The sequence below is a fragment of the Microtus oregoni genome, unplaced genomic scaffold, assembly GCF_018167655.1.
Source record: "Microtus oregoni isolate MIOR12 unplaced genomic scaffold, Mior012 000027F_ref0000203, whole genome shotgun sequence".
NCBI classification, from domain to species: domain Eukaryota; kingdom Metazoa; phylum Chordata; class Mammalia; order Rodentia; family Cricetidae; genus Microtus; species Microtus oregoni.
In genome coordinates this window covers 1988831-2006232 of record NW_024543086.1, presented here as the reverse complement: position 1 = coordinate 2006232, position 17402 = coordinate 1988831, and the positions used below count along the sequence as shown (strand labels likewise).

At 42.9% G+C, this 17402-nt stretch overlaps 1 protein-coding gene across 2 annotated transcripts in view; it reads right to left on the bottom strand.

Moving 5' to 3' along the window:
- Sgcd (sarcoglycan delta) overlaps nt 1–17402 on the bottom strand; it is a 682952-nt gene that overhangs the window by 120393 nt on the left and 545157 nt on the right. The gene's annotated exons all lie outside the window — the stretch shown is intronic.

Here is a 17402-nt window from a genome sequence, read left to right as displayed (position 1 = left end):
ATTACTTCAGTCAGTGCTTATTTGGTGGTTGCTATGGGTCCCAGGGATATAATGGGTGAAGAAATATCAATAACATTTATAGGCTCCACAGTTTTCACTATAACTTCAAAGTATACCTGCTATTAAACCTTCCTACCCAGTCTGTTTCCAATGCTGCATACATACTGAAGCTGGCCTAGAATATCCAACTTATTGTCCCTTTTCTGTGACCCAAACAGCATCAGAAACTATTTGTGCCCTTATGATCTAAACTTTGACCCAGTTTTCTGTACTCTTTGACTCAGTGGACAGAGAAACAATTTCTGAGAAATCATTTTGATCAACATTCCTCTGGCATTTATTGCTCAAGTCTGTAAATGTCAGTGTTATTGGGCAGTTAGAATTTAAATATTACTTTGCATGGGGGTCTCAGGTTTTAATTTAGCTGTCAATTTATAGGAAACACACAAAATTTTAAAAAGAACAATGATTGGCAGTGTACATATGCTTGCTGATTTGCCTGGCATTGCCTTCATCATTTTTATTGGCATGAAGATGAGGAAAGTGAAGCTTTGAGATAGATCATTCTCATAATGATGAAATAGTTGCCTTGCCTGAGTATACTGGGGACTGACCTTTGCAGGAAATGTCTCATTTCATTTCCATGGTGACTACCCAGGCGTTCAGGACTGGTGTTCTCATCACATTTGTAAGGTTTAGAATCATTTCAACTTACTTAGAATTCTCCTTCTGGTAGGTATGAACACCACGCCCTCTTTATCAAAACCTGGCTGAGGACAGCAAGCTACTCTTGTAGGACATGCACTTGAAGCCCCTCTTGTGATTCAGAGGAACACTAATCTTCCTCTTCCCCACTGAAGCAGATGTGATGTCTACATGCTGCTCTTTCATTGATAAGAAAACTTTACAATGTTTTAGTATTTTGAGACTTTTTTTTGTGATTTGGTGGACAGAATGGTAACAGAAGAAGAGAAGTTAAACCCATCACAATGACGACATCTCCATTGTGACAAAACTTTACACAAACAAGGATACCCCGTTCCAATTATTTCTCCTCTATTTCCTGTTTTAAAATCAAATCCAAACCTATATTTTGACTGACAATAAATATTAGAGTATAAATCATATTCAGTTAATGAGAAGTTCTCAATAGATTATAAGATGTGGCCAGAGATGATTCCTTTTTATATTAAATATCATCAATGGCCTTCAGACTCTATAGTTTGTTAAATGACTCAACTTCTTCTGCACTTTTGCTACTTTATCTTTATAGGTTGGTTATATGCAGTCTTCCCATAGTCCAAGTTTTGTTTTTAGACCTTACTAGGGACTTATACAGCCTTGATACACAGTAAAGGTCCAAGTCTCAGGTTATATTTCATTTTTTAAGTATATGAAGTCTCAGTGGCTACTATAGTCTAACATTGACCACATTCAAACATACATATGATTCTAACCCTTCTTTCTTTCCTGAGATTAGCTCCTGAACTTGCAACATCAGCTGTACCTACTGTCCAACCGAAGGCTCAGGTTTATCAAGCAAGAAGAAACTGTAAGCTAATGCAGCGACTAGTGGCAGATGGCACCATCCAGGAAACTCTCCTGGATCTCTTACAGACTCTTAATCTTTACAATGTGTTGATTTCATATGTAAGCTTCCTAAAAGTCAGAAGACTAAGTTAAGTATGATTAAAGGTGAAAAGGAAAATTCCCACCTAAGTCTGTTCCATTTTCTGTGTGTCTCTTTCTAAAAGTTCTCTAAAAATTTCCATCGCAAGGCCTCATTCTAGGGACAGCAGATACCAACAAATCAATCAGTGTGGGCTCATTTCTTCTGAACCTGGTTACTCTGGCAATGTGAAAACCGTCTATGATTTCCATGACAAATGGGAAGAGCTCAAAGAGAAGCTCACTAAACAGATGGAGTTGACAGTCTCCTTAATCCATCAGCGCAAAGGAGTTTTAGAGACCCAGGGACCCCACTGAAATCACTCTCCCACAGTGCCATTGATCATAACTTGAGGACTCATTTCAGGCTCGGGCCAAATCAGCCTGAGGGGGAGAAGAGGAAATGGCACCAATTTTAGCACAACTCTGCATCTTAAGCAGATGAAGCGGTGAGCTTGCATCTGTGTTGCCATGGGAAGCTTAGGCTTGTTTCTTACACTGAACACAGGACATGGCTTCCACGATTTTATTCTATGATTTCATCTTATTTCATTTTTACCATGTTGGATCTCTGGGTCTGTGCATTCTAGACAAGCACACACATTAAATCACATCTCCACGTCTTGTCACTATAAAGAAGTCTTCAAATTTACCCCAATGCAAATGATATTTGTACCTGCAGAAACAACTCACTCTCATGGAAATACCCGAGAGATACAGAAGAAATAAGCCCTGTGATTAAAACTTGAATGTTAAATGTATAAACAACAGGGACTATATTAGGTGCAAAGCAGATTTCGATATTATTGCAACCCCCATCAGGTCTATTGCAACTCTAATATTTCATAAGTGGTGACTGAATACAACAGGGGTCATTTATATGCTGTATCAATAGAGAATGGACCTTCCTATTTCTGCCAATTAGACGTAGACCTGTATAGTCCAGGCTTCTGTCCTCCTTACAGCACAGACAGAAGTAGTTTAAAAAATTATCCCTGCCTCCAGGGGGAGGCAGGGAGTCAAACCACTCTTCTTAACTCCTTTCATTTCTCTGCTCAAAAGACCCCTCATCTGCAGTTCCTTCCTCCTGGTAATACTGTTACTGAGTCCTGGAGTAAAGAGAAAGCAGGGTCATACTTACAGTGGTTCATCATAGTTGTTCACCTGCTCTGTGTATGTTTGGGCACTAGGCACAGAAGAGGGGGCAAGAACATCATTTGCAATTAGACGGATCAGCATTAACCTCTAAGTGGGTAGAGGGCACAGAGCTAATGATAGCCAACTCCATTTCTGGTGGTACTTCATCAGTGGTCTGGGTACCTTCCCTTTTGATGGAGGAAGGTCATTGGTTAAAAAATAAAGAAACTGCTTGGCCCTCATAGCTTAGAACATAGGTGGGTGGAGTAAACAGAACAGAATGCTGGGAGGAAGAGGAAGTGAGGTAAGATGCCTCAGACAGACACCATGCAGCTCATCGCCAGGGCAGATGCAATGAAGCTCTGACTCAGGATGGACGTAGGCTAGAATCTTCCTGGTAAGCGCACCTTGGAGTGCTACACACATTATTAGAAATGGGCCAGTCCAGGTGCGAGAGTTAGCCAAGAAGAGGCTAGATATAATGGGCCAAGCAGTGATTAAAAGAATACAGTTTGTGTGTTGTTATTTCAGGGCATAAGCTAGCCAGGTGGCCGGGAGCTGGGGCAGCAGGAATTGACTTAGTGCTTCTCTACTGTAGCTCAATTAACAGTGAAGGTTTATAAATAAGCTAATTCTTTGAGTTTAGGGTTATCCTCTACCAACTAGTTGCTAGTGGCATTCACTGAACTAAATTATAGTCAAAAATGTCTCTAGACCCTGCCAAGGCTCTAGAGACTTCTGGGCAAAAGTCTCACTTGCTTATCTGTTATGCTTCTGTTGAGAACTATTGCTTGGTCCTGGGGTGTTGGAATACCCCCCCACTCCTGTCTTCAGCAAGCTTTCTCGTATTAGGATTGAATGTCTTCTGTTCTATGACATTGAACATGAAATAATGTTGACATATGTCAGAGTTCAGAATCACGTCTTGTGTTTATTATATCCTCATGACATCTCTGGCTTATAATAGTGATTGTCTATATAGGCAACCCCTAATCAGCCACATTAGGATGGGGTGTATATCTCAATTAGAGAGAGTGGAGTCCAGGGATCCATGGACAGAATTCAGCATGTCAGTGAGCATTAGAAGGCTCGGGTCTACACCCTTCTCCTCATTCACTTCTAAAGGAAATCAAGCAACTCCTTTGATGAGAACAGAGATAAATGGCTCACAGTTTTAATCTCCAGGCCTCTGTCACCAATAGAAAGAGCAGTTTCTGGTACAGTCAAGTTGCAGCATGCAGGCAAATCTCCCTCACTCTGTCTCATGGCTCATTTCCTATTCCTTGATCATTCGGGTGACAAAACTACATTTTCACTTGGGTGATAGCCCACTTCCACTGGCCTAGGTGAGGACCACATTTTCAAGCTGCTCTTCAATTATGGGGTCCTGTCACAAGGGCACAAGTGTTTTCTGATGTCATTCCTGTACAGGAGCAGAAGCTTCTGGCTTCATTTAACTTTACCCAGGGAAGTCTTTTAGAGCAAGCGTGAATCTCAACTTTGTAGTTTCCCCTTCCTAATATTTCCAAGGTTCTCATTCCCACAGCCATCTGCACACAAGTCTCTCTGATCCATCATTCAGATCCCCTGTGCCCTCCTAGGTTCCCAGTGCCAGGCAGAAACTGCCTTTTAAAGCTAAGACATTGATCCCTTATTTACACCATCAGAAAACGTGGTCACAGTATATGAGGAGTAATACATTTTCAGAGTCTCGGCAGGGGCTGGTTGGGAGGTCGGGAATGTCAGGGCAGAGCAGCCTGCCCAGGGTCTCTGGCAAGGACACCCTTACTAAACGTATGGCTGAACCATGAGAGCCTGAATGCTCCCCCAATAACCAGTCAGCTAGACAAATAGGAAGTCAAGAGGGAAAGTCATTTTCGCTGGGAGCTGAGACACATTTAATAGCCAAAGAAGAAAAGCACATTACCTTCCTTCATAGCTCATAGACGCCCTACATATTGATTTCATATTGGCTTTCCCCTTTGTTTGGTCAAATGCAATCTCTTCCACAAGCTCATGATACAATACAAGTGTTTTAAATGTGTGGTGACCTCCTATCAACTCCTATCAAGTGATGTAATGGGAAGAATGATGCCCTGTACCCGGCACTCATTGGTGATGTGCAAGCTCTCTGCAAATGGGTATTTCTGCCCTTTCTCAGATGATCAGCCTGCTCCCTTGGGAATGACATTTAAAAATGACAACCTGGGCTCTACAAACCCTGCGGATCAAGCTGCATCACCTTCTTTTAGGAACGTCTTTTAAAATTCAGCCACTGAACAGCCATCTTCAGCATGTGTTTGGTTTCTTGATGGGAGCATTTGTCCCACCCATCACTGGCTAATCATCCTCAAATGTCCCATGAAACACACATGGGTTCCTGACATTTCCAAGTTTGAAGATCTTTGACATCTACTCCTTAGTTTTTGTGAGCCTTCCTTCCAATGACTTAGCCATATGTCTAGCCATTCCACTGTGTTTTAAAACATAAAGTCTAAACAGTTTATCACATAAAAATCATTCACTGTGCTACTGCAGATTTCCAATAGACTCATGCATATAAGCACATACAATATTCAACTATAATGCCCATGTATATCTAAAATACACAATATGCATGCACATAATAATTCATATATTCATAATACATATGCTTCATATATTCAATAAATGCACTTACCATGAATACATACAAAGTATATAATATAGACATGTGTACTTGGTGGCTAGGCTCAAAACACATGCCACCTCAAATTTAGCACCATGATGTTTGAAAAGACAGAAGAAGAAGCAGGGACATAATTTTGGCCTTTTCTCAGCATTCTCCCTGGAAATAAGCCATAAAACCTAGGATGGTCACTCTCTGGCCTCTCATGTGGCAGGTGTCCCATTCTACACCCAGAAGAAAAGAATAAAGACACACAGAGGCCAAGACGAATCTGAATAAGCAAGCTTTACAGGAATTGTGGAGGTGGCTCTCTCAGTAAAGTATCTGCCATGCAAGTTTGAGGACCTAAGTGTGGATCCCTGCCATGTACACAAAATATAAACAAACAAACAAATGAGAAAAAAGAAAGAAAGGACTGAAGAAAGGAAGAAAGCAAGCAAGCATGCAAGCAAGCTGACATGGTCAGGCATCTGCAACCCTAGTCTTAAGTAGGGAGGTGCCTAACTCTGGCCCCTATATGCATGTGCATGCTTGAACACATGAGCATCCACACACATACAGCACATACACACACAGACACACACACATACACACAGAAACACTCACATATAGTATGGGAACACATACATATACATACACACAAACACATATAGTATAGGAACATACACAAACACACACCTAGGCCTCACTGAGACACCCTTTTTTTTCATCATCCTACATGGTTGTCCGCTCATCATCAAATCCAAGCACAAAATTACACAGCTCCCCATTAAGTGTATTTGTTTCAAAAAGCTCCCATGTTTATTAATTATATAATGAATAGATTCATTATTCTTCTATTCTGCTAATTTGTCTTTACTGTGAGGGTGAAACTTGTTTTATTCCTGCCTCTATGTGAACAGCAAAAGTTTTTATCCCCCTAAAAACAAAATACTGACTTACATAGTGTAAGTGGGCAAACTGTGGGATACATGAAACTACAGATCAGTAAACCTGTTACTGAAGTGAACATTCTAGACCTAACTACTTGGATTTGGATCTCACTTATGAATCTTAACCTGCCATCGAACCTTGGGGACTATGCCAATCTTCCAGTTTCCTCATATATAATGGGTATGAGAGCAGACTCCACTTCTGAGCAGAGGTGATGTACGGGAAGAGACTTCTCAGCACCTGGTAAGGAGCAAGCACTTTATCCTGTTCACTATAATCAGCATGACTCATGTCTTCCATCTAGGCACCCTACTCCCATGTCTACTCTCTGTGTGGGACCTCTTAAATCTTTTCTCAAAGGTTTAGATTTCCCAGGATTTTGTATAATCTGTATTTATATGCTTTTAATGGCTACTCTAAGCCTTGGACTGACCAACTCGAAGTCCCCCCTCCCTCCAGTCTCAATAGCAAGACCTTTCCCTTTGGGAAGACTTTTCTTATTTACAGAATGAAATTGGTCTCCTACTTTCATGTTTCTGAGGTATCTTGCAGTTTGCCATTGCAACAAGGCATGCAGTTCTTGGATCCAAGGTTTGAAATATCTGTCTTTTAGGCTTGGCTGTATGTTCCAGAAATCAGGAATCCAGGGTGTCTAGTGGGTCAGCACAGCGGTTGACCATAGTAAGCCATCAATTAACATGTGTTGAATGAGACTGAATATTTTGCAAGGAGAAATTCCTGCAGTACAGATTAGTGACAAGAGCCTTCCTAGTCATTCCCTTCTTTAGGCTCCAAACACTGAAAGTGAATGTTATTGATCATCAGTAAAGCCTGACGCTAAATATACTTGTCATTCTTCTTTGATGTACAGAATCGAACCAATACCAAGGATTCTCATTCCCATTCTGGTCAGAGCTGTATAGAGCACAGCCAAGAAGGAAAGACCCCAGGAGGCTCAAATACGTCTCCAAGGCATCTTCACAACTCACGTTTTGGGGAAAGTTACCAATTCCTGCTTGCTAGATACTGATACTGGCAGTTTCTTCCCCTAAGAAGAGTCTCAGTTCCTCTTCTGTTAGGAAGAGCACTGTGCTCAGAGCCCACAGGTCCTGTAGCCTAGGAGCTGTCAGTCATTCAGTGCCTTCTGATCAGACAAACCCTTCCCCTCCCACTTACACTCGCCCTCAGTCCTCCTCTAGGAAGCCTCTGACTAGCACTCCAGGTGTGGTCTTCTGCCCAGCTCTCGAACATAACCCTTAATTTCCACCGCACAGACAGGAATCATATATTTACTTATGTGTATATGTGTGTGAGGGTGGTATGTGCACATGAGTACACGTTCCCATGGAGGCCAGTAGAGGGTGTTAGCTATCCTAGAGCTGGAGTTACAGCAGTTCTGAGTCACTTGATTTGGGAGAGAACTTGGGGCCTCTGCAGGATCAGTGTGCACTCTGAACCACGGAGCTGTATCTCTAGCCCTTCATCTTAAACTCTAAGTCCAAAGAACATTTTTAGTGCTGTTAACAATTTGACTGCATGTTCTTGTTACATCTAAGCCACTGCTGCTTATTTGAGATCGTTTAAAGAGGAACTTTAGCTTTTGGTCCTTCTATTTATGCAACTGGATTTGGTTTTCTGACCATGCTAGTTACTTCTCTTAGTGCCATGATCAAAAACCTGACCAAAGCAACTTAAAGAGAGAAGACACTATTTTGGCTCACTCTTAGAGGAGATCCGGTCCATCATGGCAGGGATGTCATGGCTGCAGGACAGCTCATGTCTGTTGGCACAGGAAAGGGACAGCAGGAAGCAGAAAAAGAGTTAGACCAGAATTAGGAGACAGGCTTGAAGGCATGTGCTCAGTGACCCACTTTCTTTAGCTAGGTCCCACCCACTGAAGGTTCAATAACCTCTCAAAGAAGCTGATGGGGAGCCAGTGTTCAAAACCATGAGTCCATCGCAGAATTTGCCTCTAAACCATGGCAGTGATCGCTGTTAAAATGGTATGGGGTAGGATTTGGAAGAGGGAACAGTAACAAATGTCATTCATATTTGGGACATAAACTGGACTCTGTACTGTGCTAAGTTCTCTGTGGAATATTATGTAAGTGCTTTTATTACACCCACTTTATAAATGATGGATTTGAAGCTTTCAGAGACATAGAAGTTTATCTGAGGTCATACCTTTGATCCTAGAAATGGACTCCAGTTAGCCTGTGCCCAAACATTTTAAACACATAACCATCCTACCCTTCTGTATGGTGTTTTCAAGGAGAAAAATTCCAACAATTCACCTCTACTCCTAGCCCTGAAGATGCCTGGATATTTTCTCTGGGCTCCCTCCCCATTTCCACACTTGCTACCTTCCACACTATTCCTCGAGAAAGTGGGGTATAAATGGGGTCAAGATAAGAGGCAAGGCAGCCTGGTCTACAAGAGCTAGTTCCAGGACAGGAACCAAAAGCTACGGAGAAACCCTGTCTCGAAAAATCAAAAAAAAAAAAAAAAAAAAAAAAAAGATAAGAGGCAAGGATGTGGCAGAACTCTAGGCCAGGGTAAGTAGAGAAAGGAAGACAGAGCTGAAATGGCTATTGTCCATACTCTTTTCTCCCAATCAAAGAAGCAATTTTAATTCCTTCCAATAAAAAAATTCAAATTAATTTCTTTCCCTGTCCATGCGCTTACGATCTCTGCTTACACCATCTCCTCATTAAATCTCTAGTGTCAGTGAACAAGCCTAATGTCTCTTTGGGCTTCTGCTGGAAAGGAAGAATGAACAAATGCCACACAGGTGACCTTTGGTGGCATAAACATGCTCCGTAACAGTCAGTGTAATTGATGATGAAGGAGACACTCTGCTGGGACTGTATGGGATGCTTTCTGCCCTGGAGGGCAGCCTGGCAGAGTCTCTCTCCTCATTTGAATATACTCAAATGGATAACTGGCAAGGAGAGAGAGCGCAGACAGGAAAACTGCCCAACAGATGCTTGAAAGCACATTGACTGTTGCTTCGCGGAGAATTCACTTCAAAACAACAAATCAGACAAATAAAAAACCCAAACCCCAGATATCCCCTTCCCTCAGTAAGCGCTGTAATTGGTTGTCTTTAAAACAGCCAGTGGTGAGCCTGATCATACTCTTTAATCAAACTTAAAACCAGACACACGTGCTCCCCCCCCCCCCCTCCGTCTGCAGACACCACAGAGGAGACAAGGACTGAGCTCTAGGAAGGTCTGGTGAGGCAACAACACTGCTGGGACAGCTGGGGACATTTACACAGAACCATGAATCCATCACTTTCCTATTAAATCACAGCTCTCTGTTGCCAAAAGAAAAATTATGAAGGGCTCAGCAAACTCCTTTGCCTCATGCATCTGGAATTAACGCAAGCTCGAGGGAGGAACAGCTAAGACCCTGTAACACAGGAGATCTGTACACTGGGACTTCGGTATGCACGAAACAAACAAGGCTACAGACTCAACTTCTAGACTAGCTCTTTAAAAAATACTTTCATTTGAGAGTTATTCTCTGGACAGCATTTGTAATGAAACCCCATTTTTATTTCTCTATTGTTGAATTGTAGCTTTTCTCATTAACTGTATTTGGTTTATTAGGTCGGGGCTGTTCAACTGAAACTCTTCCGTGTTTGCCTTTCCTGCTGCATTATTTATGGGAAGATGTGTTTTTTGTGATCCCATACATTATTCGTGCCTTCCCGTAAATAATAAACCAACTTTGGAACGAGGTAACACTGAAGCACCAGAGAAGCAATGCTTCTGTTTAAATAGCCCACTCCCCTGCAGCGTATCTCTGCTAACGATAACAGCAAGCAGTGGGAAGGTTCTGGAGAGTTTCCGGCTCTTTTGGCTTGTTATCTGAATGTTATTACTCTTTGGTTGGTAGGCCCCCATGTCCTAAGGATCAATGTCTGAATTGTTTAATTCATAGAAGCTTATGCAAGGAACCAGAATCCATTCTGCAGTAAAATCCTTTGCTGCTCTAATGCTTCCCTATCATTCTCTGATGTAATGGAGACAAAATAGGAGCAGAGGGACATAGGTTGTTAAAGGAGAAGCTGTCCACAATGCGTGATATGAAGAATGTAGTCAGCAATACGTGGTTGGCAGTATAGCAGAAGCTGTATGTTTTATGCTAAAGACTATGAGTCCCTTCATTCTCCCATGTAGGAATGCAGAGTGGAATAAGAAAACCCAGAACCATAGAACAGGACCCAGACTCCCAAAATGCAACAGGTGAACTGCTGAAGCCTCCTTCAGAGCCATGTCCAGAAGGTAGGGGACTGCCTGGGAAGGCCAAATTTGAAGAGCATCTCTGGGATACTGCTAGGGACCTGCTTGCAAGCCAGCTCCTCCTTGTCTGTCTGTTCAAGCCAGGCAGTCATCTCTCTGACCCCTCTGCTCAGTTGGCACCTCTCTCGGGCTTAGTGCCAGGCATTTCTCTCTGGACAGTGGACTTCTCCAAGGCAGAGTTCAAGCACTAAGCCTCAGGATGTAGGAAGCTGGACATTATCCATCTCTGATCTTCAAACGTCTGCTGATGGCCCCGAAGCTGCATGACTCAAAGGGCTCACTGCACCAGACACCTTTGCAACTCTCCTCCTCTTAGCCACTTGAACATTTGTTTATTTATCAGCTTTCCGTCATTTTGTCCCAAAACATTTCTTTCCCAAGTATCCTCTTTTCTTTCTTTCCAGTTTAGCCATTACAAACCCTTGGGGAAGTTATTGCAGTAATTGTTGTCTAACTTGGGGACACGCTTTCCCTTCCTTTCATGTTAATGTCATATTAACTGCAGGGCACTCTGATATTCAAGATCATGTGATCCACTCATGGAAGCATTACCGAGTACTCACTGGGTGCAAGGTACTGTTCTAGACTCTGATTAACGGAACATTCAGGGAGTATCAAGCTCACATGCTAATGAGAAGGGACAGGAGACACGAACATCAATATGTACCCTGTCTTTCTAAAACTGGCCTAAAGAGGAACAAAACATCACAAAGTCACAGACAGGGAAGCAACAACATGTTCATAAAATAACAAGAGAGCAAATATTGGAGGTCCTGAGCACGGTATTGTCTCTGTTAGTTTACTAATTCTGCCACTGTGGCTGAACCATCTACAGATAATACTTAAAGTCTATTCTAATAACATCAATCTAAGCCAGGCAGTCGCTCAGTAATATAAATATTTATAATAGCTTTACAAAAAGGTCAGGGAAGATTTCTCTGATAAGAGAACTGGATATTTTAGCCAGCCTGTCCCTGTACAGCAGTTACAACTTGCCTTATCTGGACCCTCAATTATTGTAACAAATACTTGCCCTTTCCTTTCCCAACCACTGCTCCTTCTCTTGACAATAAGACACCATTTTCCTTGGAGAACTATCCCGTCCATTTTTCCTGTGGTCTCCCTAACCCTAGCTGTAGCTGTGCTGTCCTCTCCTAGCCCATCTCATCAGCCTAGTCTAGGGGACTGGCTGAGGGAGAGCTAAGGACTTCGGGGGCATGGCATTAGGATTTCAGTTAGGGAGGTAAGCACTCCCTCTGCTCACCATCAGAGCTGAAGACAGAAGAGGAGCCTGGAAAGAACACACAAAGAAAGAGAAACAGAGATGCTAGGTTTTAACCTCATTCTATGAGCTGCTGAGTGTAGCTTACAGCCAACCACCCTAGGGCTTTCCAATTGGGTGAGGCAGTAGTTCTCCTAGTCTGTCCACATTTGTCTTTCTGTCTCTGTTTTTTTTTTCCTGCCTGTCTGTTTCTGTCTGTCTCTCTGTCTCTGTCTCTCTTTCTCTCTGTGTGCAATCATGTGTTCCGACATTGGTAAGGTGTATGTATTAGTGTGGAGGCTAATGGAGGACACCAGGTGTTCCTTATATTACTCAATAATATTTTTTTTTTGTTTGAGACTGGGTCTCTCTCTGAGCCAGAAGCTCCCTGCTTTTCAGTTAGCTCATCCAATGATCTACTATCTCTGCCCCTATCAGCACTGGGATTAAAACCATCATAACAACACCCAGCTTTTTACATTGGCACTGGGGATCCAAACTCAGGACCTCAAGTGCGCTTAGCCACAAAGCCATCTCCTTAGTCAAAAGTGCTCTCTCTTTCTCCGAATTGGGCTTATAGCACTGACAATGAAGTAAGTTCTGAGTGATGAACGTCGGCAGCATCATTCAACTCATGTAAGCTCTTTTTTTATGTCTTTCCCCAGAAACTTATACATAAGACCTGCTCCAAAGGTTTCTATTTAAAAACGTAAGGTTTCTAATATCTCTTCCACCTGAGATGGAGTTTAATGGTACCTTATCCTATCCACAGACAGTGTCTTGTCTACTAGAATAGATTGAAAATGGCGTAGGAGAGTAGGAACAATTGTCTCCATGGCATCACTAGCAGAGAGATGGTGATATACCCCCCCCCACAGAATTATGATGGGGAGACACTCTTCGAATGAGCCCTACCAATATCATTCCAGTCTTTTCACTGTGACTACTCATTTTAAAGTTGCAGTAGTTTCACAAAAAGCCAAATGTAAATGGGTACAAACAGTACCAGCTGAGCATCCTAAAAAAGTTAAACTTCAAGTCATATTTAAATTTCTATAATTTTTATGCTAATTCAAATGGCTTTAGATTTAATTAAAATTTTTTTCAATTGATAGTAATGTAACTCAGATAATTAGCATCAAGTGGCATCTAGAGGACATGTTTAAAAAACTAATCTAGAGTATAAATAGACCTAATTGACAATTACAATAGTACTTTATAATTATGCTCTGTTTATAAATGCTATAATGCACAATTCATTGTTCGATTAAATTGCTCTTTAATGAAAACTAAAGGCATGTTCTCCCTGGTGTTGCCATGAAGGTTTGTATTAAGTGCCCTGACTTTTATGTTGTCTATTTTCTTGCTGCTTTGGCTAGGCCATTCCTGTCCAATGTTTGATAAATATACCCTATAGTGAAAGATAAACTTCATTATGCCTTGGCTTACATATTTATTTTATACTTCTCTGGTAGATGAATAGACGGATCTCACCACAAACTGAATATCTTTTGTCCCTGTTACAAAGAGAGAATCTTGTACTCCAGAGAACCCAAGGATGGCCGAAGCTCCCATGTTCCTGAGCAGAATGAACCTGGCATCTGAATGGAAGCATGTTCTTGAAGACTGGACTGGAAACGTGACTAGGAAGATCATGGCTGCTGCCTTTGGAGGGGCAGGGAGTTCAGCAGGGGAGGCTTCAATTTCATTGCAGTGAGTGAAGCAAGGGGATATTCAGGATCTTCAAAAGAGCCAGAAGAGTCTACACCCCTGGGAATGTGGAACAGGAAGACAGAGGACACTTTAGGCAAACGGAGATTGGGGGGGGGGGTATGTGAGGAGCAGAGGAAGCCCTGAGTGAATGTGTAAAGAGCGCATGACATTCTAAGTGGCTTTGAGTGTATGACATTTTGTATATTGTTGACGTGGGCACCGTCATGTCAAAGAGCAATACCTCAGAGCCATGCAGATTCAGCAAGGCCTTCCTCAGGTCAGGCTCAGGATGGTAAGCCTTCCTCTATAGTTCAAGTCCGTTGTTGATGACTGGCCAGTGTATATAAAAACTAGAAAGTGAAGTTTCCTCCATCCAGATTTTTTATCACCTGAAATTGTTTGCTTACAGAGGCCTTTGAAGACTATCCGGGTGCTCCCTCTGTGCTGTCCGTCATAAACATGCTGGGGTTCTTAGCTGATGCAGTAGTTGGTGTCACTCCGTTAAAACGTGCAGAGTTCACCTGATCCCAGGCTCTCTGTACATAGGTCTTTGTTTCTGACCCTCACTACCCTCGTCAGGTTCCCAAATCCGAGCCAAGCAGGTTGTGGCAGGGGTTGATGACCAGTGAGGTGACAAAAATATTATCCAGGAAGTAGGACTTTTATAGGTGTAGGATTTCACATGCAAATGTGAAAAGATAAAACTGAGGACTGGATTTCAGGGAAGCCCACAGATGTTAGCAGTGAAGCCAACTGACTTACCAGGTAAAAGAAAAGGCCACCAAGGAAGGAGAGGAACAGAAAGCAGAGGGGACAGCCAAAGAATAGGGAGAGCAGTGTGTCCCTAGAGGTGAAATAGAGAGTGACGCTGGGAACCAGGGACTCATTTTTCTTTCCTCTTGTGATGCTGACATACTGGAAGGCTGAGACTCCTGTGATGCAGATCACAGACAGGAGTAAACAAGATCCTCACTTGGTCATTAGTGCTCTGTGGAATCGTGGCAGGATTTCAGATATCCACATCTCTATTTGCTTATATGTAAAGAAAGAGGACAAGCGTGCATGATCCTTGCGAGGTGGATGTAAAGACCAAATTTATTTAGTCATGATAAGCAATGATAACACACCCCAGCCCTTCTCACTGAGTAAACAGTCCTGGTTCAACATTCATTAGTTGTATTTAGATGGTAGCTTTGCTGGGTCTCAGTGGTTGATGTTTGTCTGATCAAAAAGCTACCAGCAGAGTCATAGGGAAGGGATTTCCAGGTGATCACCTTAGGCTGGTTCTTACTCATTTTACCCTCTTCTCTGCACACACATACACACACACAAACACACGCACTCACACACACAAATACACACATGCTCACACACAATGTAGTCCAGTGTCACACACACACTCTTACCACTCACAAACACATACACATACACACCTATACATACACATATGCACACACATATACACATACACACAAATACAAACACAAACACAGACTCACACACAGTGTAGTTCAGGGTCTCTCTCTCTCTCTCTCTCTCTCTCACACACACATACACACACACACACACACACACACACACACACACACACCCCATGTTGTCCAGGGTGACCTGTAACTTACTATTACTATGTAGCCCAGGCTGGTCTTGAACTCACAATCATCCTGCTCTAGTCTCCCCAAATAAGAGCTGAGATTATGACCGTACACCACCCACTCTGGCTCCCTACATCTCTTGCTTTAGACAGGTAGAAACTAAAGCTTAGTGAAAAAGTCACCTTGAACAAGGTCACTTAGACCCTAAGAGGATGAGCAGAGATTCAGACCCAGTTGTGATAGCTGCTCCCCTGAACTCCCCATCGAAACCCGGACCTCCCAAGAGCTTTCATGGTCTCACAAACTTCTCATTAAGCTGAGAATGAAATCGCCTACACATTTCATCCCACACCATATGGCAGAGCCCCACCTGACAGGAAGCTCATCTCTCCAGCATGCTAGGCCCTTTTCACTGGATGTGAGATTGCTGGGGTGGTCATTTCCCAATCTTTAGCACCATTAAAAGCAGGTGGATTCATTTGGATGTGTCCTTTCTAATTTTTCCAAACTCCCTTCACGCACAGCTCAGTGCAATTCTGCCACCCGCAAAATTGGGGTGAGAAGATGCTGCCTACCTCACACAGAGAAAGGGCAAGTAAGAGATGGGAGAAACCAGACGTGTTCGTGCGTGACCGCAATCACAGCTCTTACTCTGAGAGGCTGAAGCAGGACAAGTCAAGTTCAAGGTCACACAGTTCACTAATGCGCAATTATGTGTGGTACCTGATTAGAGCAAGTAGTCTACAGGCTCTTAAAAAATTCATTCATTTAGGCGATATTAAAAAAGAGTTCTATGTGGTCAGGCCTTCAGATCCAACTTGGGGACACATTTGCTACCAAGACCTGTCTCAACTGTGCCACTTCCTGTTCATTGTCAGTTTGTCCCAGCCTAGAGCTGTAGCGGACACAGAATTGAAATAATGAACCTATTTTGATAATTGTTCAGTGTCTGTCATTTCCACTTTCAGCCCTCACGCGCATTCCAAAGCGATCTTGGTCTCTCAGCTATTATACATCTTAGAGCTGTGTAATTTTGAAACTTTGTTTTTACTTTTTTCCATCAATGAAAAGGCAGGGCTTGAAAGCCTGTTCTGTAGGGAGCCCCCATTCTGCAGCTGTGAACAGGAAGCCCCTGTAAAGGAAGGCAGCTGGATCGCTTTATATGTAAGTCACTGATGAGGGACTGGCCAGCTGCTTGTCTTCCCGTCTGTGCACTCTGTGCCCTCACCTCCACTTGGCCCCTTAAGGATGGTCACTTCAATTTTCTGACTGCTGAGCTGATGACATGTTAAGACAAGGGGACAGGAGCCTAACTGGTCTAGAATGACTGACTAAGGTTGAGTAGTAATGGTGTGTGTGTGTGTGTGTATGTGTGTGTATGTGTGTGTGTGTGTGTGTGTGTGTGTGTGTGTGTAAAATAAAGTGTCTATGATAGTCATGATGGAGAAACTCACAGGGACAATTGACCCACACTTGCAGGAGCTCATGGACTTTAAACCAACATCTGGGAATCCTGCATGGAACCTAACCAGGCTCTCTGCATGTGGGTGACAGTTTTGTAGCCTTGGCTGTTTGTGAGACTCCTGGCAATGGGGGCAAGATCTATACCTAGCACATGAGCTGGCTTTTGGAAGCCCATTCTCTGTGGTGGGATGCCTTGCTCAGTCTTGACACAGGAGGTGAGGAGAGATGCTTGGTCTTGCCTCAACTGAATGTGCCAGGCTTTGTTGATTCCCATGGGAGGCCCTTATTCTCTCTGAAGAGTGGATGGGGGTGGGTGGAGGACAGATGAGGGAAGGGAGAGGAGGGGACAGAGAGGGAACTGAGGTTGGTATGTAAAATGAATAAAAGGAAAGCAGCATGTCCTACATAAATAATACTTCCTTATATGAGCACACATTGAAACCCAAAGGTAATGGTTGAAACAGGAACCAAAATGAATTCAGGGTGTGAGAAAAGCCCCCTGGGGAATCAGGGTCCATGCAGGTTAAACTAACTCACTTTAAAAGAACCTAGGAAAGTTTACACTTCTCCATCCTATTTGTGTTTGTGCTCTTATAACAATATACTAGGGAGTGTGTGGCTTAAAACAACATCTTCCTCCTCTGCCTCCTCCT